Source organism: Chelonia mydas, chromosome 7 (assembly GCF_015237465.2).
Source record: "Chelonia mydas isolate rCheMyd1 chromosome 7, rCheMyd1.pri.v2, whole genome shotgun sequence".
NCBI lineage: Eukaryota > Metazoa > Chordata > Testudines > Cheloniidae > Chelonia > Chelonia mydas.
Window position 1 is genome coordinate 98,280,859 of NC_057853.1, and position 23,928 is coordinate 98,304,786.

At 39.2% G+C, this 23,928-nt stretch overlaps 1 protein-coding gene and 1 long non-coding RNA gene across 2 annotated transcripts in view; one reads left to right on the plus strand and one right to left on the minus strand.

Annotated features, from left to right (window-relative positions):
• Positions 1-7,924, plus strand: part of C7H10orf143 (chromosome 7 C10orf143 homolog) — a 58,961-nt gene extending 51,037 nt beyond the window's left edge. Inside the window, exon 8 of the transcript XR_006292008.1 lies at positions 6,457-7,924. The gene's annotated coding sequence lies outside the window, so the exon portion shown is untranslated. The remainder of the gene's footprint in view (positions 1-6,456) is intronic.
• LOC122466482 lies at positions 1-21,047 on the minus strand. Its single transcript, XR_006292012.1, has 3 exons — positions 20,960-21,047; positions 4,096-4,212; positions 1-86 (listed from the first exon to the last, which is right to left on the minus strand). It is a non-coding gene; the product is annotated as an uncharacterized LOC122466482 (long non-coding RNA).
• Between the last annotated feature and the right edge of the window lie 2,881 nt (positions 21,048-23,928).

Sequence of the window (23,928 nt, forward strand, 5' to 3'; positions counted from 1 at the left end):
CATTGGGGTGCTATAGCAACTGAGCAGCTTGTTTTCTCATACCAGAACCAAGCACCAGAGAACTCGAAGAATACTTGTCTTTATACCTATAGAAAGATAGTACAACAGCTTTTTATTTAAAATCCACCCCAAATCACATCCAACATATTTTCTCTTGTAATAATTATGCAATCGTGTGTTATTTCAGAAAACTGCATATAAAGTAAGTTCTATTATGATTAATTGTCCCAGTGGTTTATGGTAAAATTTTCAAAGTTCCAGCTGGTCACACAGGGTTTAGTTTAAAAGAGTGTTGCACATTATTAGATTTTCTGATCGTGTGCTCTTTTGTGATTCAGCAAACCTCTTCCTCTCCACACAACTGGCATCCTCTTTGTTATACACCCAAGAGGTACGCAAGTCAAAATGGAGTGCACTCAGATGAAAAAAAAAAATGGTATTCCCAGTCAGACATGCAGATTATAAATTCCTTATGCAGTATAAACAAAACACTGAGAATTACAAAAGTTGCAGTGTGAGAGCTATGCCTATGACACGTGCAAGCTGAAATAGACACTGGCAATTTCTGTATGGTTTTGCTATCCTTCCCATAACCCACAGTAGAAGACTCCCTGTAGGAACATGCTCCAATGTTAGCCTAACTAAAGCCCCACTCCTGTAATCTTGTTGAAGTAAAACTCCCATTAATATCCCCTTTCATTTAGTCTGATAATATTGATCACTAAAGGCAAGATATCAGACAAGATGTATGCCGCATTCTGTACAACAATTTTTACTCTTCCAGAAGCAAGCATCACCCTTCAAGCCCTGCTGATTACATCCCTCCATACTATCTTATTTCTCACTCCCAGAACATTTACTCCAGAATTGATTTACCCAGCCCCCAAACTATGTAATCCCAATGTGAACTGGGTAAGGGATTGTAAAACTACATTTTCTGAGAGACAATGGAAACAAATCTTCTGCATATGTCGTCTCCATAGGAATGAGAAGGAGAAAACATAACAAGAGTTAATACTTAACAGCTGGAAGAGAGGGAGAGGTAGCAAACAGAAGCCACTTGCAAAATTAACACTTTAGGACTGCAGCTGCTTGACTTTATCATAAGTAAAGGGCCAGCTCCAGAAAGACATGCTGGGAAAAAAGGTTTATAGAAGACACCGCTACACTACAGAGAGTTAATAATGACAAGGCACGTACAAAGGAAAATGCTCCTAGGAATATGGGCTGGTTCTGTGTGTTGCCTATTATCCCCACGGTTTAGGAACAGAAACTAAGCTATTCCTCATCCAGTTCAAAATTCTGCATCTGGTGCACCAGTCCCTTACCCAAAACCTATTGGCCAGGCAGATGACCTCCCTTGTGGGAGATATCATGGTGGCAACTTTTACTTCAGTCACCTATTAGGAGATCTCCACATACATATAAACATGGCAACTAATGTGGATCCAAGTTCTCTGAAGTCTGCAAATCACACTGGGGGGGGGGGATATTTACCCCAACTGCCCCATATTCATCTTATTGCTGACCTCCAGCTCAGACTTCTCTAACCTGTCTTTCCCCTGAAAAACAATGGAGAACTACCACATTAATACACAAAACACACTTTGCTCTACAGATGGACCAGCCCACTCCTACCTACAATAAAAATTGGCTTATCTGTATGAGAGATTTTTCTGGTCCCTTGGGAAACTCATACACCAGTTAATTAACATTTTATCCAATTACATGGGGAATGACATTCTGAGCAAGAGGACAGAACACACCCGTGTAAAACTGAAGTAACACTAAGTATAGAAATAACACTAATGGAACAATATGAGTTAGTACCCTTTTACCCTTGGGGTACTAGAGGCATAGTTTAAATTTGTTGTAGACTTCCAGTCATAGATCTTCACCTTGGCTGATAGAGCTATTTATAAAATGAACTCACCAAAGCCCCATTCTCAGTTCATATTTAGTTATACCCAGCCCAAAGAATCCCAAAGATCCCAAAGAATGTAGGATTAGAGGGGGCTTTTGAAATCCAGGCAACCAATCAATAGCTTGCTAGTCACCACCTCCTTCCTGATGCAGATTTTGCAGACAAACAAGAAAATTGTTATGGGCTAGATTATGCCTTTAGGCACATCCCTGAGCAAGAGGTGGCATGTAAACTGTATCATCCCAGGAAGCATTGTAGCTTAGATACAGTTCCACCTGGATGTATTAATTTACTGCTTCTGTCTTACTCTAACAGCAAACCACTACCTCCCTTCCCTCCAGGCTAGCTACACTGTGCTGGTCAATGAGTGAGGGGCAAAGCCAAGGCTCTGCCCATTCCCTGCTCCTCCTAATCCCTCTTGCTTTGAAGAGGGAGTAAGACCCATTTGATCCTGCCTGTCCAGATCCAAGGTCCAGGTAGCTTGTATAGAGGGGTTCTTACTCCCTAAAACAGGCAAATAGGCCTTTTGCTCAGTCTAGCCCAAACTCTGGGGTGCACTCCCCCAGGGGCACGGAGGAATGTTTGCAGGTGCAGCAGGGCCCAGGCCAGTCCCCATGGGGGGCAGGGAGGGAGCACCACCCAGGCCCGCTCCGCTCCCAGCTCTGCTCTGGCCTTGCCCCCAGTCGTAGCCCCAGCTCCACACCTGGCCCCACCCCCAGCCAGTCTGTGGCTCCGCATCCGGCCCTGATCCCAGACCCACCCCCAGCTGTGGCCCCCGCCTTGGTACCCTTACCCCTGTCTGCACCACCACCACCCCTCCCCCTGGGAGCTGCGGTCCTGGTCCCAGCTCCGGGGGCGTTGGCAGGGGTCGGGGGGGTGCAACCCTTAAAAGTTTGGGGACCACTGGTCTAGCCCTTTGGAATTTGTTTGCAATTCCTCACAGGAAGAAAAAAAAACCCAAAGCTTGCCAATTCAGGACAAAAGTTACATCAGTTTTTCCAGTGACCCTACTATTTACCAGAACCGGTATCACAAAGCCATTTTCTTTTGTTTCCTGATTTGACTAAAATGCCCTCTTTACTGTCATTTTTTAAAGCTGTTCTTTCACAGCCATCTTTCAGAACACTGATTTCACTCATTGCACTCAAACAACATGTACTGAAGTCACCCTGAAAAACCTCCCAATTTTCTTAAGTAACTAGATCATGTTAACTCAGTACTTACTTTATCCCTGTACTTATTACAGGGATACCTACTGAGTAATGTAAACACTGAGGTAACGTATGTAGTTAACTAAGGCAACTAAAGAGTCTAAGAGCAAACACTATCAATGAGCCATTTTTTCCATCTGCTAACAGACATCACCATCAAAACACACACACACACACACACCCCCACCCACTGGTGGTTAAAAAGTTTTTACTCTTAGAACCACCACCATTCTTGGGGATGCTAATCAAAGGATCCAAATCCCCCCTTCTCCCATTACACATACTCCCTGCTTTATTTTCCTTTTCTATTGTGTAACACAGAGACAAATACACTGCTGGAAAGGCATATTTTGAATATTATAAAGAAGTATTGTCACAATGAGGCTAATGACAATAGGATTTCAATAGTATCAAAGAGCCAACATGCAGCTGCTTTATAGTATGGACAGATATAGCATAGAGCTTCATAATGAGAGTAGAGGGTTGTTGGGTTATGCACTTCAATTAATTTTGTATTAAACAAACTGTACTACAGAAGCTGTAGTTTGCATTTCACATTGCTATATAGATAGAAGGCATCGTTAACACTTAATACGTTGAAAAAGAAAAATTAACCTGACATTATGGATTTAAAATAAAACATAATATACAGGCAGTTGTGTAGAGGTTTTTGTGGTTTAAGAACAGGAAAGTATGTTATTCAAGCCTTTGGCAGAGAAAACACAGGAATAGAACGCTCATGTTTCTTTTAGAACGCTCATGTAAAAGAAACAGCAATAACTGTTTCTTGTCTGTATGTGGCATAGTCCTCATTAGATGTATCTGTTCCTTTCTAAATACCACCTATAATCAGTTTTCCCCGTACAGCTTTGAATCAACATCAGTGCTCCTTCTGAAGCACCATATTCAATAATAAGCATAAAGGCAAACTGATTTGGTGATAGCTGCATATTGATATACCTTATCAGTGAGAATTTGTCCTCAGCACAGACCCCAGCAGTCATCCTCAGATCTTTCAATTCTTTTTTCTCCTTCTCATACCAATCGCTTCAGTTTTTCATTGTTCAGACAATGAGTCTAGAAGTTAAAAAGAGTGAAAATATTAGAAATGCAGCATATATATATTACACTGTATACTGTGCTCTATGGAACACTGTATTATGCTTATTACAGTTCATTTGATAAACAGATGTACCCTAAGAACAATGTATTCATATATTAATGTCCCATATGGGATACATAATCAGCTTTATTAGAAGACATTATTATGGTAAATCCCTGCAAAAACATCTTGCATAACAAGAAAACAAGATCAGTTTTAAAAACCCAGCATACATGAATAATACTGATAAAAGATAAAAGGGTTTATAAATATTATTGCTAAGTTCTTTGAGGTCATGCACACAAACTGCAGCATTATTCTACTGTATTTCACAGAATCATAGAAATGTAGGGCTGAAAGGGACCTCAGGAGGTCATCTCATACATCCCACTGTGCTGAGGCAGGACCAAATATACATAGATCATCCCTGATAGACGTTTATCTAACCTGTTCTTAAAACCCTCCAATGATGGGGATTCCACAGCCTCCCTTGGTAACATATTCCAGTACTTAGCAATCATTATCGTTAGAAAGGATTTCCTAATATCTAATCTAAATTTCCCTTGCTACAGAGTAAGCCAATTACTTATTTGTCCTGCTTTCAGTGGACATGGAGAACGATTGATCACCTTCATCTTTATAACAGTCCTTAACATTTGAAGATTTACCAAATCCCTCCTCAGGCTTCTTTTCTCAAGACTAAACATGCCCAGTTGTTTTTTTTTTAAAAAACCATTCCTCATAGGTCAGGTTTTCTAAGCTGTGTGTTGCTCTCCTCTTGACTCTCTCCAGTTTGTCCACATGTTTCTTACAGTGTGGCTCCCTTAACTTCACACAGTACTCCAGAAGAGGCCTCCGCAGAGCAGAGTGGGACTATTACTTCCCATATCTTACATATGAAACTCCTGATAATATACCCCAGAATGATATTAGCCTTTTTTTGCAACTTCATTGCATTATTGGCTCATAATCAATTTGTGATCCACAACAACCCACAGATCCTCTTCTACAAAAATGGAGAATAACTGGCTAGGCAGTAGTATTGCAAAGTACTACACCTTGGAAGGACAAATCAAATGTACAACTGCATTTGTCTTTACTGGATTTCATCTTGTTGAATTCAGACCAATTATCCAATTTATCAAGATCATTTTTAATTCTAAACCTGTCCTCCAAAGTGCTTGCAATCCCTCTCATCTTGGTGTTATCTGTAAATTTTATAAGCACTCTCTCCATTCTATTATCCAAGACATTAATGAAAATATTGACTAGTAGCAGACCCAGGACAGGATCCCACTTGATACACCCTCGCAGTTTGACAGGAAACTCAGACTTGTAACTAAGTGCCCTTTCGTTACAGCCTTTCCATTAAAAAATGATTCTGTAGCATCCACTTCAGGCAGAAAGCACATGGTGTCAACTCCATGCCTTTTTTAACTCTGGTAGTTGATAAGTTTTCTAGTCTTCTTTGGCTATGTTACATAATATGCAGTGCACTCTAAATATACTGGATACTAATAGTCTGGACAATGCAATTTATTGGAGAAAATTTGTTTTCCAAACACATTGTAGGTATGTTGTGGGATCAGTTAAAACAGACAAACCATTTTTCCCCAGGATGCATTCCCTCAACATTTTTTCACCTTTTTCTTCTCCATGTCCATCCAAACATCATGGGAGTTTTGCCATTGACTTGAGTGGGACCAGAATTTCACCCTAAATGTCTCTCTAATATCCCCAAGTCCTCTCTTCCCAGTTCCTTCACTGACCACATAAAGCAGACATGAACATAGAGATGTACCACAACTAATACTTTTGTAATGTGGTGTTCTCATTTCTCAATGTATACTTATTGGTATATCTACCTCTTCAGATGATGAAGTGACTACACAGGAAAAGATGTGTGAGGAAACTATTTTCAAATCAGCTACATCATAAATTTTGTTTCAGGTAACATCGACTGCAAAAGATTATACAAATTATGAAGTACTGAGTTTCTGATTTAAGTACTATGGTTAAAGTCCTGAAAAATGCATGCCTGATCCAACACCCACTGAATTCAGTGGCCAAATTGCTGTTGATTTCAGTAGGCCTCAGACTGGCCCTTTGGAATATGTACAGTGCATCTCTTTACAATTTAACTAAATATCTAAATGAAAACCTGAGTCCCTATTTATTTTGCACCTTTCAGTACATTATTTGGGTATGTTTTCACACAGAGTCAGACTAAGGAAACAACCGTTGCCAACGAGATGGCTACAAACAACCCATCCTCACCACTACCGTCCCTTAACAAAGAAAACACCCTTGAAGCTGCCAGACTACAGGAAACGTAAGATTGAACAGATGCATATTGCATTAAGCCTTAAAAACCTTTATCAAGGAAAAGATTACATTCATTGGCTGAGATCCTGCCCTGGCTAATTGAGCCACAAGAGGATTCTCCCAGTGTAAGGAGATCTTCAGGTGTAGAACCATCATAACTCCCACACCAGCACTCCTCCTGGCAGCAGTGGTAGGGAGCCTGGTTTAGGGAAAGGAGGCAGCCAGGGCATCCCTACACTCAGAATGCCAAAAAACAGACCCTCAGGTTGTTGGCATCTAGCATAAATTAGAGCAGTTTTCAGGCTGTGATCTACATCAAATACTGGACCAACACCCAGGTGGCCCCAGGGTCAGAGCTGCCTTTGCATTTGCCCATGCTGAGCTCTCCTTACTCACACCTTAGGATCTGGAAAACTATGTTTAGAGTCTGGTGAAATGGCTGATATATCACTCACACTAAAGAAATATTTGTCTTTCCTTCACAGTATTCTCACAGGGTCAGAATCTGCCTTTCCATACATGTACACAACTCAGCTGGAGTTTTGGATAGGTGTCTGAAGGCAGAATTTGGCAGACAGAAAGTTTGAATAGCAAGAATTTGTCCAGGGCAGGAATTAAGGTTGCAGCAGCTCTTTGTGTATTCATCATGGATTCCTTACACCAGTTCAAGTTTTGAAGTCTGTGGCAAAACTCCCATTTACTTCACTGGGGCCACAATTTCACTCTAGGAATTTCACACTCTTCTTTCAGTAAGGATAACACTATTTGAAATATGCTGGTTCTAACAGTTCTCTAACTAAGCCTTCCTCTCTAGAGCCAAACTGAGACCTATTTAAGACAAAAAGAGAGGACTTGAACAATCTTTATTTTATTATTTGTTATTTAGGCCTTTTAATTCTTTGTTCCAATTCCTGAACAGGTTTTTCCACAAACAAGCATTTAACAGCAAAAAAACACCTGTCACATAGCACGCAACTAACTAAAATTAACAAAAGCCTTGGGGGCGGAGGGAGAGGGGGGGCAGAACAGAACAAAAGGATAACAAAGCTGTTCCCAACATAACTTCTATTTTAGTTCGTAATTTAGACAGGAAAAAGTATGACCCCAAAGTATAATGATTTGTACAGTAAGCTGAGTTCACTTTTGAGTGGTAAAAGTTTTCACTAATAGGACTTGATCTTTCAAACATTTGTACATGTGAGTGTGCTCATTTATGTTAATGGGAGTACTCACATACATGGATAAGTGTTTGCAGAATCAAGGCCATCAACAAAAAAAGCGCACATTGCAGTATCGTTAACATACTCTCTAATTTTATTTTACTGAGATCTAGAATGCTTGAGAATTTTAAAACTTTAATTATTTCTTTCTCAAATGTTATGAATACAACTTTAAAGGATAAATGAACATTCATAGCCCTGGAACACACATAGCAATGAACAGTTTCAATGGCTGATCTCCCCTATCCTGCAGCCCTTTTCATGTAAAACTCACACTTTTTTCTAACTGGAGTTATTGTGCATAAGAGCTGTTTTGGTGCAGCAAGGTTGAGGTATTAGATCACTCAAAAAGTCACATATAGCAAGCCTATAGGAAAATCCTGCCCTGTGCTTTTCTGGTGTACAATGGGAGAATACGTAGGGAGTTTTATTCTACTGTCCCCTTTGTGAGTAAGGGTAGGGTCCTGCCAAAGTCCACTCATGCACTCTGGGAAGTATGCACACTTTACAGCAAGGCATACACCACATCTCCCCAGAGGCATGATCTCTAGTAAGAAGAGCATGTCCAGCTGTTAAGCCCATTGTCATCAGCCACAAGCACTAGCCAACAGCAGTAAGAACACACCCATCGCTCTTGCTTAAAAGAGTATCATGCTGGCTTTCTGTGAAACATTCATCCCTATACCAATAGTATGTCTCCGATGATGGCTGAAGTCCACCCCCCCATTAATTCCCCCCCACACACACACACACACACACACACAGAGATGTTTGACTTCAAGACAGCATTTGACTCAACCTCTTATGCATGAATGTTGTTTCTGTTGTAATTAACTTGTTTATGTGTACAGTACTGCCATCTGCTGGATAGAATCAAAACAGCTTAACTATATGTCATAGACCCTGTACTGAAACCAGAAAGTGACGTTTTCATTTAGTGCAAGAGATTAATAGCTTTAGTTTTTGCAGCAGTAGGACAGGAGTTCTAGCAGCATAAATCTTCACAGTAGTCACTAGGTACTCACAGATCTATTAGCTGTATGCTCAAACAAAGGAATCCATTAATAATGTTGTTTTTTGCATCTTTAAAGAAAAAAGTATTGCTCCCTTCATTAGTAAGGGCTTCATGCATTAAGCCACCTGTTTCTTGAATACAGCCATGTTTTCTCACCAAAAATGAATAACTGAGCAGAAACAAGTTTTAAAAATGAACAATTGTTCAAGAAGAGAGCCTGAGTAGGTGACATTGCAGAATGTCATTAAGGGAGGAGATCCTTTAGGCTTTCCTGGACCTTGAAATTCTCTTATCATATAATCCGATTATATAAATCCTGCTGTCCTAACATGATCTGTATTTTGACCAAGTATCCATTAATTTCACTAGGATTTAGGAAGAACTGCAGACTGGGCCCATAAAAGAGGAACCTGGGGAAGAAGATTGGAGTTCCCAAATCCTTAGGTGAAAAGCAGATAATGAAGGGGAAATATCAGTTATTATCTAATAAACTATCAATATATTTAGAAATATAACCTTTACTGTTTCAGAGTAGCAGCCGTGTTAGTTTATATCTGCAAAAAGAAAGGAGGACTTGTGGCACCTTAGAGATGAACAAAATTTATTTGAGCATAAGCTTTTGTGAGCTACAGCTCACTTCATCTGTTTTATTCCTGAGTGTGTTTGGATATTATCTGTCACTAGTAAATTTTAACATATGGATCAGTTGTGAATGAAAAGCAAATATGTTGTTGAGATCTAAAGTGACATTCATTAAGCCCACTACATGCATAATTTTAAAATAGTCAAACTCAGCCACTGTGCTATGCTGCTTCACAAGAGGGAGGGGGAAGCTGACCTTGATCAAAAGCAGATCTGGAACCAGGTATTTTTTCTGTTGCTATTATGAAAGTTTTGATCCATAGATGAATGTATGCTATTTACACAGTTAAAATGATGTGCAATCTAAAAAGAGAAATAAGCCCAAAAGCTTATCAAGTATGATTCTTCCATTCTGGTCTTCTGTTAGGTATAATTTATGCCTAAAACTATCATGTACATATGCTGCCCAATACAGCAGAATACGTTCTCCCTAGTCTCATCTCCCATAGCTCTGTAAAGAAAGTTTGAGAAATTTCCAAGGAGGCTTACATTTTAGTCACCATGACTGACTGTTGGTTAAAAAAAATTAAAAGTAACCAGTAGATGGCAGGCCTGCAAAGCCTGATAAGATCATTCAAAATCATTTTATTTTAGTAAGAGACACAGAACAATATTTTCCTTCAAAATTCTTTCATTTTAAAGCCAATTGTTTTTGTATTTCAACTATCCTAGCAGGATCTGTTAGTACACATTTAGGGACAATTTAAAGAGTTATGGTTGCAAAAAACACAGTTAGTGTCTCAAACAACCCAGATCAGATTCATTCAAGCCAAAGGCTCTGTTTTTCAAAAGTGAGCAAAGCAGGACAAAAAAGTACAGATAAATTTACACTATAACAATATTCATCTTGTCTAAGACATTCACCATGTCATCATTCATTACTACCACCATATTCTTTACAAGGTAAGAAATGTACCAGCAAGAAAACCATGTACTGTATCTAAGTTTGGCTTGCAAGAAAAATAAACTCTGCAGTTTATCTAATCCTTTGATTATTCTTCGAGAAGTTGGAATTATATACAGCATATGCAAATGTAATACACCATTGTAACATTTTATTGATTATGCGTAGCATGACTGGGTCACAGTGCTTTGTAATACAGGAAATGGTGAAGAAAATGTCCAATGTAAAAATCCATAATATGATCTGAAATATCAATTTCTACATGGAACAAACAGAACTTAATATTATTTGTGGATCAAATCCTGCTCATCTTCGTTATGTGAGTAGATCTATGAAACAGTTGTGTGAGTAAGGCAAGTAAAATTTATCCCAGTCTTTATCAGTGGAACATATTATGATGAGGGGAAAATTCTATTTAATATGTACTAATAGAGAAGGACACTTATAAGCACTTTTCCTTTAGGACTTTAGTGAAGCATTTTAATCATAAAGCATCCTGTGCATCTCCATGTTTATTTCCATATTTTACACGTAAAGCTGTATTTTGAGATCTCTGTAAGACAATGCATTTTAAATGGTAGTGGAATGACACTAAGAATAATAACAGCTATATTTAAATCAATGTGTATTGACTTTTATGTTTATATCAATATGAAATCATGTTGGGGGGGGGTAAATGCCACTGCTAAGTATTTCATTTTTAAATCACATTTTAGCCCCTTATCCTGTATTGTTCAGTGTGCCAGATGGAAATATCTTACTTTCTTACTAAAAAGAAAGAAAGAAAGAAAAGCTTTGTAGGTAGTTTGAGAGAATTATGATGAAGGAGGCTGGGATAGATTGTGACATCAGTGGTTACATGAGGTCATTTGCATACCAGAATTCTACTAGTTGAGACACCATAATAGTTGGTCTGGGTTTTCTTACTCTGCATAAAGGTCATACTTCATGGTTATGGCCTCACAAGCATTAAATTATAGCCCTATAATTACATATTTGAGGCATTTCAACTGTAATGACCATATTCCAGTCTGTGCTTGTGGATACAAAATAGAACAATGCAATAAAAAACACTATCATTAGATTGTAAACTCTAAACTGTTTGGAACACTTTCCTGATTATATAAATAAGCATTGCTATGAAATACTACTTTTGGCCAGCTAGCAATAAGATTTCTGCTCATCTATTCCATATATTTATTGCAACAGTTTAAGATTGCATGAAACTAAAACTTAAAACATACGCTCTGTCTTCTTTTTGAAAATTTAATAACATTATTAGAGCCTTTCTATGGGGCTCTGGTCAATGCCCACAAATATCACTTATCCAGCACCCTATAGCCAAGGAAGAGTTTGGGCTCCCAGACTTACAAAATTACTATTATGCTTTTATCAAGCCACAGTTGTCAAATTGGTTCCAGCATGCTAACACCTTTTTTGCCCACACAGATAGCAATCAAACGGGTATTAATGCATCCAATTCTCCCTGTAGGTCTCCTTGGTTCCTCTTTTAGCCTGATGGAGAAAAATAAGGTGCCTGCAGTGGCAGCTGCGTGAAGGGTCTGGGCTATCCTAGCTGAGAGGTACCAATTTCATCCTCACCATCAGGCAAAACCGCCTATCTGGGGTAATCCAGACTTACAAATGGGAGGAAAAAACTTTAATTTGGAAGAGCAAAGGCATCATACGGATTTCCCAGTTACTCTTTTCTAACTCTAAAGTAACTATATGACCTGCCACCTTCAGCGGAGTGGCAATGTTTACAACTAAAAACATTTGCTAATGTATCAATTTGGTCCAGATGTCCGAGGACCATCAGGTCCCAGAACTACTGGGAACCTTGTAAATGACTCAAATTCCCCAAACCATGTCCATTATGCATGCTTTAGTGATAAAGAAGAACTTCACTGGTTTGGAGTTCTTTGCGAAAGCATGGGAAGGGGAGTTATCACAGCTCATAAAAGAACCCAGTGGCAGGGCATATTATGGAATATTAAAAATGCTTCTGTGGGTGTCAGGCTACATCTGATACTGCAAAAGATTCTATTCAGAATTTGTTGGAAGCCACAGAGCTGTGCAAGAAGAGGGGCCTGGATGCTTGTTGGTGCTGTCATAAAGAAGAGGAGCCCTCTACATATGCTGTGAGACTGTCCAACCTTCAGGCAGCTGAGAAAAGAGGTGGACACAAGAGCGGCTGAGAAAAGAGGTGGACACAAGTACTTGGCGTCAGCAACCAAAACTCAGCTGAAAATTATATCTTAGGTTATGTACGTATTACTCTGCCACTTTTATTCTTGAGGGCCACAATGATCACCAAGTGTATGAGTCAACAAAAATGGAGAAGTAGGCTTATGTCCAGAATAGAGCAGTGGTATTTGGACCTGCCTGAGTTAGCAGCCAAAGAAAGAATAGCTTATCAATGTAGAGAGTAATAATATTAATTGAGAAAAATTTGGCCCCCATTTCTTGATGCATTGGATAAAAAATGCTGAGATAGGTGAAGGAGGGAATGGTGGAAGAGGGAGGGAAAAAGCAGAAGTCAGTTGGAATGGAGGTCTGGCATTTTGAACTATTTGTTTACTGCTTAATTAATTATTATTATTGTTTTCCTCCCTCTAAAATGTTATATCTGTGTAATATTGTCAGATTTTATATTGTCTGGTCTTGCAGCTCTGACAAGTTGTAAAGTTGTGTAATTACATAATCCTGTGAAACGTGCGGTATTTGGTAACTATACAAGTTATCAATCATTTACCTTTTGTAGATTTGTTTCTTTATGAAAATTAATAAAAACTTAATCACAAAAAACATAGGCGTGGACTGTATTATTTTAAAAAACCTAAAAGTTGACAGCATACACTCTGGGTAATCCTCACTTTTTGTTTTTCTTGATGGCAATCACTTTTTTAATATTAACTAAATCTTTACATTATTACATGATGTTATCAGGCCACAAGAGCTGATTCCACAACCCTAGTAGCCAGCCTTACTCACATGAGTAGTCCCTATTAACTTCAATGGGACTACTTGCTGGGCAAGTGCTACTTTGTGTGATTAAGGGTTTCAAAATCAGGCTATTTCACAAAAGCACCATGTTCCATTTTAAAAGTACTCTATCCTTAGCCTGGGAAGGAAAGGGATGATTCTTCCCTTGAACAACCCTTGAGCACCCCACCAGACACAAACATACAGCAAGGAGGCAAGGCCATTAGCTTATGGGACAGGAAGACTGCACAGTCTTAAGGAATGGTGCAGCCTGCACATCTGCCATGCATTGGGGAGCTCAGGAAGGAATTACATTTCCCTAATCTCCCTGCATGATATATGGCTCCATATCGCCCTTTATTGCTGAGATATGCCCAAGAGACTCAATTTATCCTTAAGGTAAACTGCAACCTCTCTTTCCCCCCTCTACATGCCAGCTTCTCATCTCAGTTACACGGGTACAAATCAGAGTAATATCACTGAAGTAATAATTTATTATATATATTTCCCAAAGTGTATAGTTGTCCCTGTCCATACAACAGGTTACAGTCCTATAAAGAGTTTGCATTATAAGAGCTAGTTGTGACATCTACCCCATAAGGAATACTGGGGAGCTGCACTGGAAGCATTTCCCGCCTCCCCACCAAGAAGTAGGATGCCTCTAAGAGCACCTCAGTGACATTTAGGGGAGAGCGTTTGGCAAGTATGCACGCATCTGTGCATGGAAGAGGCAGAGTCATGGCTCCACCTACCCCGTGGTGCTCCTAGCAAGAGAATTGCATGGGTGAGGTTGGAAAAAGCATCCCAGTAGCATTCCCTGCATTTCTCCATATGCAAGGACTGCAATGCAGGCTAGCCCTTACACGGGTAACAAGAGAGTTGGGCACAGATGGGCTGGAGAGGAAGTTGCTTGTTGCTTATACCCCCTAGCCCGCTCCCCACTGCGGAGCCACATAAGGAGTATTTACAACCTATCCCTAGATAACTTATCCTTGGGTCTTGTAAACATGTTTTTCTTGTCCCACATCCGGTCACCTATGCCTCAGTTTCTTTTCACTCTCAAATAGTTGGGTGCTCCCTTGAGTTGGTGGTTTGGCTCTCTAGGCAAAGCAAAAGGCTTCTTCTTCCCAAAAGAAGATATCCCAAAACTAATCAGAGACAACCCTTAATCAGCCTATTCTGGATTCAATATTCCTTTCCCCCTCAACACAGGTGTTGCCAGTTCTCTCATGGCACCATGTAGCGGGAAGTCCTGGGAGTGCCTGCCCTACCTCTGCTACAAGCCTCTAAACTGTGAGCAGCAGTCTATCCTAAATTGCTTTGTTGTTTGTCAGGGCTACTTCCTGTGGTACCCAAGCCCATGGCCTATCAGGCCTTCACCTTTGGCTCCCATAGTACAAAAACCCCTCTCCAAGGTCCTTCTGTAACACACCTTCTAGGCCTCCTAGGCTGCTTCTTCACCAGCTCCCTTTCAGCAGAGAGATACCAATAGACAGTACCCCATTGCTGCAGTGCCTTTCAAAAATGTTACTCCCAACCCTCCTGGCTGCAAGCTACTCCTTATACTGCTCACAGTCACCTGATTTCTGTCACCAGGCATAGGTCAGAATTAGTGTTTGAACCCCTTAAAAAGACAGGTCATCCAGCATTAGCACTCTTCATCTGTAGGGCTCAATGTGTTTTACAAAATTGGGTAGGGATTTTTTTCAGGTAGAGAAACAAATGCAGAGATGTAAAACACAGAGCTAGTTAGTGGCGGAGACAAGCAGTCCTGGCTCCCTGCCCTGTGATTTGTGCCTAAACTAAAACTGCCAAAAAAAAGCAAAGCAAAGCAAAAATACAGAAACCTTCAGGTGATAAATATTACCCACTTCACATAGCCACACTTTCAAATAAAGTCACCATCTCGCCTGGTCTGGGACATCAGTTGCCAAAGCTCAATCAATCAGAACCAAAACTTACAGCAAGCAAGAAAAGTTGATAATAAGCATTTAGACCGAGCCCCAGAGTATATCAAAAAACAAACTAGCTACTAATCAAGGCCAAATTCCAAAATCTGGTCTCACACAGCAGCTATTGCAATTGCTGGCTACTGCTAAGCCATTTCCTAATCTGCTTAGAGATAGTTAGCAAAGTGCTCTCCTTCCTGCGCTCACAGTCCAAAAGCCACACTTAACTTCAGTGTTAACCCAACTGAAAATAGTTTGGCTCAGCACTTCAGAAGATGCAAGGAGCTTGCAAACACAGCCTGCTGCTTCTTTTCCCTGCAGGAGGAGATGGATAGTGATGGTGAGACTTGCCCATGTGTACTTTTTAATATGAAGCTGTCAGCACAATGACTCAGCAACCATGAATAACCAGTCATATGTGGCAGAAAAACAGCTTTAAAACAACTTGTGCATTAGTTGTTCTAATCCATACAGAAGAAATTAAGACACAAAACCCTTTAGATGCTGGTTATATATTGCCAAGATTTTTTTATCCAGGTTTTCTAGTTCCCTCCCTTTTTGCTAATACTCTGTGCATTATCACGTAGAGATATTAAGTCCCAATTCCTTAACCCAGTAGCCATGGAGCTTGTAAACAATGACAACAGTCAAGTTTTCCTAATCCAAAACATAAACCTTGAAGCTACACAGAACAACAGATGCCAAACCTTCCTGTGGACTGCAGCTAATTTGTGTGTTAATCTGTGCTGCTAGTGGTCAAAAAATGTCCTTATATTTAAAACCAACCAGGGCTCCCAGCATAGCTACAGGGCAATGCCTCTCTTTCCTCCTCTTGTGTATCACATCCTCCTTTAAGTCTCTTCATTCAGTCTCACCACTGTTAGTATGAGAACCTTCTTCTCTGCAGCTTCTGCCGTTTGAACAGGTGCTTCTCTGCTTCATGCCAAGAAGTATCTGGCATTAAAAAAATACTAGCAAGTATGCCATTTATTAGCACGCAAAATGTCCTGTAGCTGGGACACAGTCTGTATTTAGATGGAAGACCATGATTTTCACAGATTATATTTATTCTTGGTGTAAATATTTTCTGAAACTTTTATTAAAATGTCTCAGCCTTGAAGTTGGCAAGGAGTTGCTTTCCCTGTAGATGCTATTTTTCATTCATCCATCCAAAGAAAAGTATTTTTCCAAGAGACATGCAAAACTTTTTACAACTCAGTTAAAAAATACAGCACTATAGGTGATTTTTGAAAACTTGTTTTGCACATGCAGAGTAACAGCTTTAATAAATACAATGGGCCAAATCTTGAGAAGTGTTTAACACCTGCAACTTTCATTGTTTTCTATGGAAGTTTCACATGGTCATCTCCCTTTGGCATGCGGTCCACTGGGTATTATGGATTATCCATGCTATGGATTTATGTGGGATTCTGAGGGTGTACAAAGGTAGCATAATGCTCACATTTGCATTCTTGCAATCCCAAGATTACCAGTCCACTGGTCTCCCTGGCAGCAGGCATGGTGTAAGTCTAGTCTAGTCTAGGCAGTTCCTTCTTTACTGGATAATCACCCTTGCGCTGGAGTGAATCATAGAATAGAATCATAGAATATCAGGGTTGGAAGGGACCTTGGAAGGTCATCTAGTCCAACCCCCTGCTCAAAGCAGGGCCAATCCCCAATTTTTGCCCCAGATCCCTAAATATTGATCTTCCCAGAGCCAAATACACCAGCTCTGTAGCCAGATTCTTCTGTTGGTGCAGTGCAAAGTAACCACACCAGAAAGTCTGGCCCATTTGCTGACTAAACAAATATACATATATAGTCCAGTCTGAGGTCAGAGAAGGTATGTCTACACTGCAATTAAAAACCCACAACTGGTCCAAGTCAGCTGGCATCAGGCCAGCTGCAGGTTTTTAACTGTAAACATACTGTCAGATTTTTCCATATGGGGATTTCAGGGTCTAGCACTATCACAGAGTGCTTCACTACCCCATTGTCAGTGTATGGCTGTTGCCTCGCATTCCACCTTTCCGTACAATCATGCACACATACACCCCACATTTTACATTTCAAACCAAAGTCTCCACAGCTGGGTGTCATTTATCTTGCAAAGGAGATGTTCTCATTTTGAGGCTCCTTCCTTTCAGATCAGTCAGTTCCCAGAGTCTCAAGCCTTCCCCTCAGGCTTCCCAAACCTTTCCACAAAGTCAGTAGATATTCTTGCCTGTATCCAACTGCACCCAACAGTTCCTCAAGCTCCACCCCAGCTAAGGGAGCTCTCCACTGTTTCACTCAGATGGCCCCAGGCCCACTCACTGATTCCCAACCATACCCTCTTAGGCTCTTTGGCTTGCCCTTATCTGGAGAGACCTGATGGTTGCAGTCCTCTTGGCTCTCAAGCAGGTCATTCACAGATTAAGCAACAGCACCTGCCTTTTACTTTTTGCTCTGCACTCAGCCTGGTCACATGATCATACTGGAATACTGAGCCCACACTTCAAGAAAGATGTTGAAAAATTGAAAAGAATTCAGAGAAGAGCCCTGAGACTGATTAAAGGCTTGAAAAACATGCCTCTTAGGGAAAGACTCAAGAAGTGCAATCTCTTAATCCTAACAAAGAGAAAATTAAGGCATGACTTGATGATGAACTATCTACATGAGGAACAGAAATTTGATATTAGAGGGCTCTTCAATCTAGTAAACAAAGGTGTAACAAGACCCAATGACTAGGAGTTGAAGCTATAAAATTTAGACTAGAAATAAGGTGCAAATTTTAAACAGTGAGGTTAATTAACCATTGGAAGTACTTATCAAAGGCTGTTGTGGATTCTCCCTCACTGTCAGGTTAAAATGTATCTGCATTTTTAAAAATACATATGCATGTATTTATACACTAGTCAAAAGAGTGTTAATTACTACTAAAAGAATGGTATTTCCTATCATTATAAAAAATAACTTCTCTAAGCTCTGCCCTGGTTTCTTTCATATACATAGGGAGACAATTACAAAACCTCAAGGGTGATTATTCCTTCCTGCATCCCACAACCAGCACCTGGGGATGGCTTCTCCTGCTGTGCTTTAATTATAAGAAAGTGAATGTCAATAAAGTTTGTTGGAGAAGTAGAGCATATAATGGGTAAAAGCCCCTCCAATCTCAAAGCAGCAGAGGAAGGGTGTGCTGAAACCATGGAAGAAATGAGGGTTGCATGAAGAGTTTCTACACCTAAATAATATTGCTTCCTTGGAATTAATGGCAAGAGAATAAACTGAAACAGGAATTTGAGAAGAATCTGAGGTTACGAGTCTAGACCCACTGAACACTTGTAGATTTAATTACAGGGTAAATTGTGTTCTGAAACATAATATTTAGAATAGAGGGAAGGTCCATATTTTTAAAATTACATATTATTCCCTCACAATAATATTTGTAAGTTACATAGATGGAGGCAGGATGTAAATTGTAACAGGTTTGTGTTTATATTATAAAGACTGAATAAAAGAACTATTAATAAATTCTAACCAATTTCCTCCTTTTTTTTGTGCATTAGGAGTTTGAAACAAATTGCATAGCAATGTATTCTGTTCTTGAATAATGTCAGGTCAACTTTACAGGTGTAATTAACAACTAAATTGCCCAGGAGTTTTACAGAGGAGTATGAAACAATAGCACAATCAGGAAATTCATCAACTTTTCATTTTCCAAAAACACTTTTGATATTGTATAGAGCAATTCCATTTTAATGTATAGAGAAATAGAATTAATACCCACATAAAATTAATGCCTGCAGATGTTTCTGTTGAAAGTGGGAGAAGAAAGTACTGAATGCCTCTAGCAGCAAGAGTGAGAGACGTTCTGCAAATAAATTATTGTAATCATTTTTGAAACTTTCTTTTTTTAAGCTCCATGATGGCCAGCTCTGATGCTGCTTTGATATCCTAGAAACAGCACAGGGCATGATTTTGTAAAATATATTTTGTTCTTTATTTCACAGTGTAAAATTATTACTATAAAAGAAGATCTTTTCTAAACCAGGGCATAAAATTAGAGGTGGGGCTTGAAGTGGGTCTGCAAATTTTCTTAATTGTGAGTTCAACTGTGAGAAAGTTTTATATAGCGTCCCAATAACACATAAGAATAAATGTTGATGGGGGAAAAGATGCAAAAGAAGCTGAAAGACTGAATTAGTACAAACAAAAAGGCCTACTGAAATAATTCAAGGACTGTGTTAAGATCATGCCTGGTAAACAGGGAAAGTATGGGACTGGAGATCAGTGGACCAACACTGGTGATGCCTATGTCCTGTTTACATGTGGGATCAGTTGCTTTGCTTAAAGCGAAAAAAGATCCTTCAGCATTTCATTTTCCTCACATCCTACTTCGCTGGCTGGCTTGCTTACACCCAGCAAATATTCATTCCTCAAACTGAAGGTGTGTCAGTTTTCTTAATGTATGGTGTAGACAAAATATCCTTTGAACAAAAGTGCATATCTAACCTGTTCTAGTAGTAAAACTTGAGGTGAGGGGTGTCATTTTCATTTATTATGTTCCAAGAGTGAAACCTATATGTACTTACTATTTCAAGTTAATCAGAATCCAGTTCTTATGGTGGCTTTTACAGTTAGAACTATTTTAATCCAATATGTCTAATGCATAATAGAAACTGTCACTCTCTGCCTTTAGTACTGAATATTAAAAAAAATTAAATATCCAATTCAAGTAGTTAATTGATTATGCTTACTAGCAGTAATCATGCCAACAGTATTCTAGTAGATGCCTTGCCAGATGGATATAGACATGGAAGGTTGTCTGGGGAATGGATACTGCTATACAGGAGATTCTTTTAGACACGATTGTATTCAATATTGCCTGTGGAATGCTCCCTCAGTAACCAAATAATGCCACTGAAAATTGGACATTTAATGGTCCCCATCAATTGGATTTTTCAACAATATTTTCCGTGGAGCATCCTGTTATACAAGAGTCAATGCCAGTGAATATCTTCCATATCCATGGCTGGAGCATCAAGTTTGTAAGGTCTGGTCACACCCTCTTAACTCTCCAGAAGTTTTCAGCACTTTAGCTCTTGTACTTTTGTGTTCAATGCCCTTACTACTCTGTCTAGCACAATGGAGCCCACTAGCATTCCACCTACGGAATGGAATAATCTATAAGATTCCATGACAGTCCCATCATTCATAACTATTGTTGTAGTGACATGCAGTGTACAAGTTCTGAAGTATCTAGCTGCTCAGAATCTTTTCTAGTTTTTCTTTTCATATGCCAACAAACAGGAACCTTACTCCCAGGCCTATCGTGTCATTGTCTGGAAGCTTGCTATTAGTTGGGAACCTGAAACAATGTGCCAGAATCTATTCTATCTCACAGGGACAGGCATATGCAGAAGTCCTTTTGTATGTCTGTGTGAAAGTTGCTGCTTGATGGAAGCATTGCCGAGTGGTTAGGGAGTCAGTTCCTTCTTAATGTGGAGGAGGATTGAAAGGGGAGCCAGGGTCCTCACAATCCACAGGGCTCCAGCCCATGCACCTGTGAGGATCACCAAAGGTCAGGCACCCAAGAGCGCTATAAGGCTGCCCACCCTGGAGCACTTCCTACCCCCATCTCTTTGGTCCAAGCTTTGCAGTCCACAGCAAAAGGTAAATAAGAAAAGATACAAACTGCACCTTTAACATGTGTGGGCTCAGCAGGTAGGCTTCTCATTCCCCAGAGAAGCTGCTGCAGTGTGCCTTCTCCGGAGCTCCCTGAGCAGGTTCTTCTCCCTGTCTTTTTAGCCCCCTTCTGAGCTTTCTGGCTTCTTTTTAAATTTCACCTCCATTTGGAGCATGATCTTCATGTGCAGTTGGACGAGATCATCTTTAACCCCTTCAGTCCCAGTGCTGGGTTTATATACTTCATCACAACAAAAAAATATATAATGTAGCTGATCAGTCAAACATTCACAATATCTTATTTTATAATTTCTTATTCTTCATATTTTACATGCACCAAAAAAGTTAACTCTAAATGTTGGCTAAAAGCTGAAAATTACATACTAAATTCAGATGTGATTTAAAGAATACTTATTTTATATCTATTATACATTCTGTGTATTGGAAATAAAATATACACTATTAACACTTTTATTAGTCCATAATCATGTAAATATGTTCTGATTATAAGGGTTTTTATTTAAAACTGCTTTTTTCACATTATGGGATCCTCTACTAGTAATTAAATTCTATTAGCTCACTGTTATTTTTATAAAACCATACACATTTTCCTTCATCATCCCAACAGTCTCCATCAGCTGGTGATAAGACTTTCCCCCTAGCAAACAAGCCTAGAGGCAAATATTTACTATAGCTCCCATTTTTGTTTTAATTTTTGATACACAAAGAGAACAGATTTTATTTTCTGTATGCCTGACAGGACTCTGACTGTTGGTGAAGTTTTTGTGATTTTGGTTTGCTCTGTCCCTGATGAATGCTGCTGCCACATTTTAACTTGAACTCTTGGTCACCTGGTACATGACCTCTCACCTCATGACCTCATTTCCAATAGGTCTTTAAACTAGGGGATTCAAGACTGTGGCACAAAGACAGTTACTTAAGAAAGTGGGCCACTGTTTCAGTCAATGTCCTCTTACATCCCTGACACTTTTCACTAAAATATTTAACCTTCAACACTAGAGGAGATGACGTTACTTTTTTTTAAGGTTTTGAGATTATGACCTTTTCTATCATGGTGCTTTACTTACTTTCTATTCTGCAGAAAAAGAATAGCTGTAAAATATTTCACCAAATAAAGAAAATAATTTCATAACTAACTAAAAACAAGTATGCAGTTTTTTTAATCATTAATTATGATTCAGTAGTAGTCTGTTTTTTTAACCAAGTATCCTTACAAATCTATTGCAAGTCCTGTATAAAGGACTGTTCAACAAGATCAGAAATGCATTTTATAAAATCATTTAAAAATAGGCACTATAATTAAACCTTGATCATTATAAATTAATCCCAATAATGTATTAGTTGTAAACAAACACTTATTCTATATACTTCTAGTGACAAATTGATATGAGTTAATATAGAATATGCAGAATGACTAGTGTAGGATGGTTCATTTAATTATAAATGCTTATTTTTCACAGAAAATGCAAGACCCTTTATCCTAGATTTCAAACTCCCACATAACAGATGGAATTTGAAATTTTAAAGCATTAACAATATATTTCACATATGCTGAAACATGTTTGCCACATGCCCACTAGTAAAAGAGTAGCAAATATGTGCTGTCATGAGGAAAACCCTGATTTGGAGTGGACAAGATGCTCCAGGCTGATGGAAGAGTGAAACTGCAAAGGTAACATGCTGATACCATGGGGAAACTTACCTACTCACTTCTAGAGCATCCCTGCAGAGCTGAAATGTGGAGTGTCGCTGCCTCAGCACTGAAAGACACACTACAAGCTACAGCTAAGATTAAAGAATGAAGAATGGAAACTGCTGATGGAGGGCGAGGTGCACTAAAAAATGAGCAAATAATAAATTGACGGGGAACAGCAATGTGTTCCTTTAGACCCATTCTAGTATCTTAACTGACTACCTTTAGAAAGAAGTCCCAAAGCAAGATAATTTAACTTCTGAATGGGAGAGGCCAGGAGGACATATACAGTATCAGTTGATTTTTAAAAATAAAGGGGCCAATTTTATCCTGCATGCAACTCTTCTGACTTCAACAACGCTACAGATTAATTGGGCCCAAAGAATTTAGAAATTATGATACTGATATTCTTTCTTAGCATCTAGGACTATTCAGACATCTGCCTGTACGTTATCATTCTGGTGTGTTGAAAAGCCTTGAGTACAACCAGAAATTCTTTTCTGAGCAACATGAGTGTGTGAAAAATAAAGGGTTTGCATTTAAAATTTAAAAAATGAATTTGCAATTCTACATACAGCATAAAAATATTTGCACAATTAATTTTAAAACGTGTTGAAAGGCTTTTTCATGGTCAGCAACTAAATGCAACATTGTGTGTTACAGTTCAAAGGTGAAAGTGTGAGGGAGAACTCACTCCGTTGAACCTCTGGGCAAAGGAATACAGAATAGTTTGCGGGAGTGTTGAATACAATCTCTTGAGAATGATTTGCTATGCTGGGTATGATATATTCCTGTAAGTCAGTCAAAAAATCTTCTATTTATTTATTTTAATATAACTATCCCAAGCTCTAGCTGCTTGTACAAAACATTAAAATATATAACATTACAAATTGATATCAGAGTTCGAGCCGATTGAAGTTTTCCAAGGAAACTTTTTCTGTCAAAATCAAAATGGTTTATGAAAACATATTGTTGAACATTTTGTCAAGAAGACTTCTCAAGTCCAGGCTTTCATTATTGCTCAGAATGAGAGAGTCAGAGCAGAATTTTTCACACCAAATCAGACAGCACAAGGACTTGAATCTAGGACTCCCATAGCCCAGGCCAGAGCCCAACACACCAGGCAAATAAGTGTGTGTGTGTCATTCACTCTTCTCCCCATCCAAGCCTATCTCACAAAAGATTCTGAAAGGCCTCATTTTCATTCCAGTGTGGAACAAAATCAGATTTCAAAACTTTGAAATGTTTCACAAACTGGAATTGTTGTTTG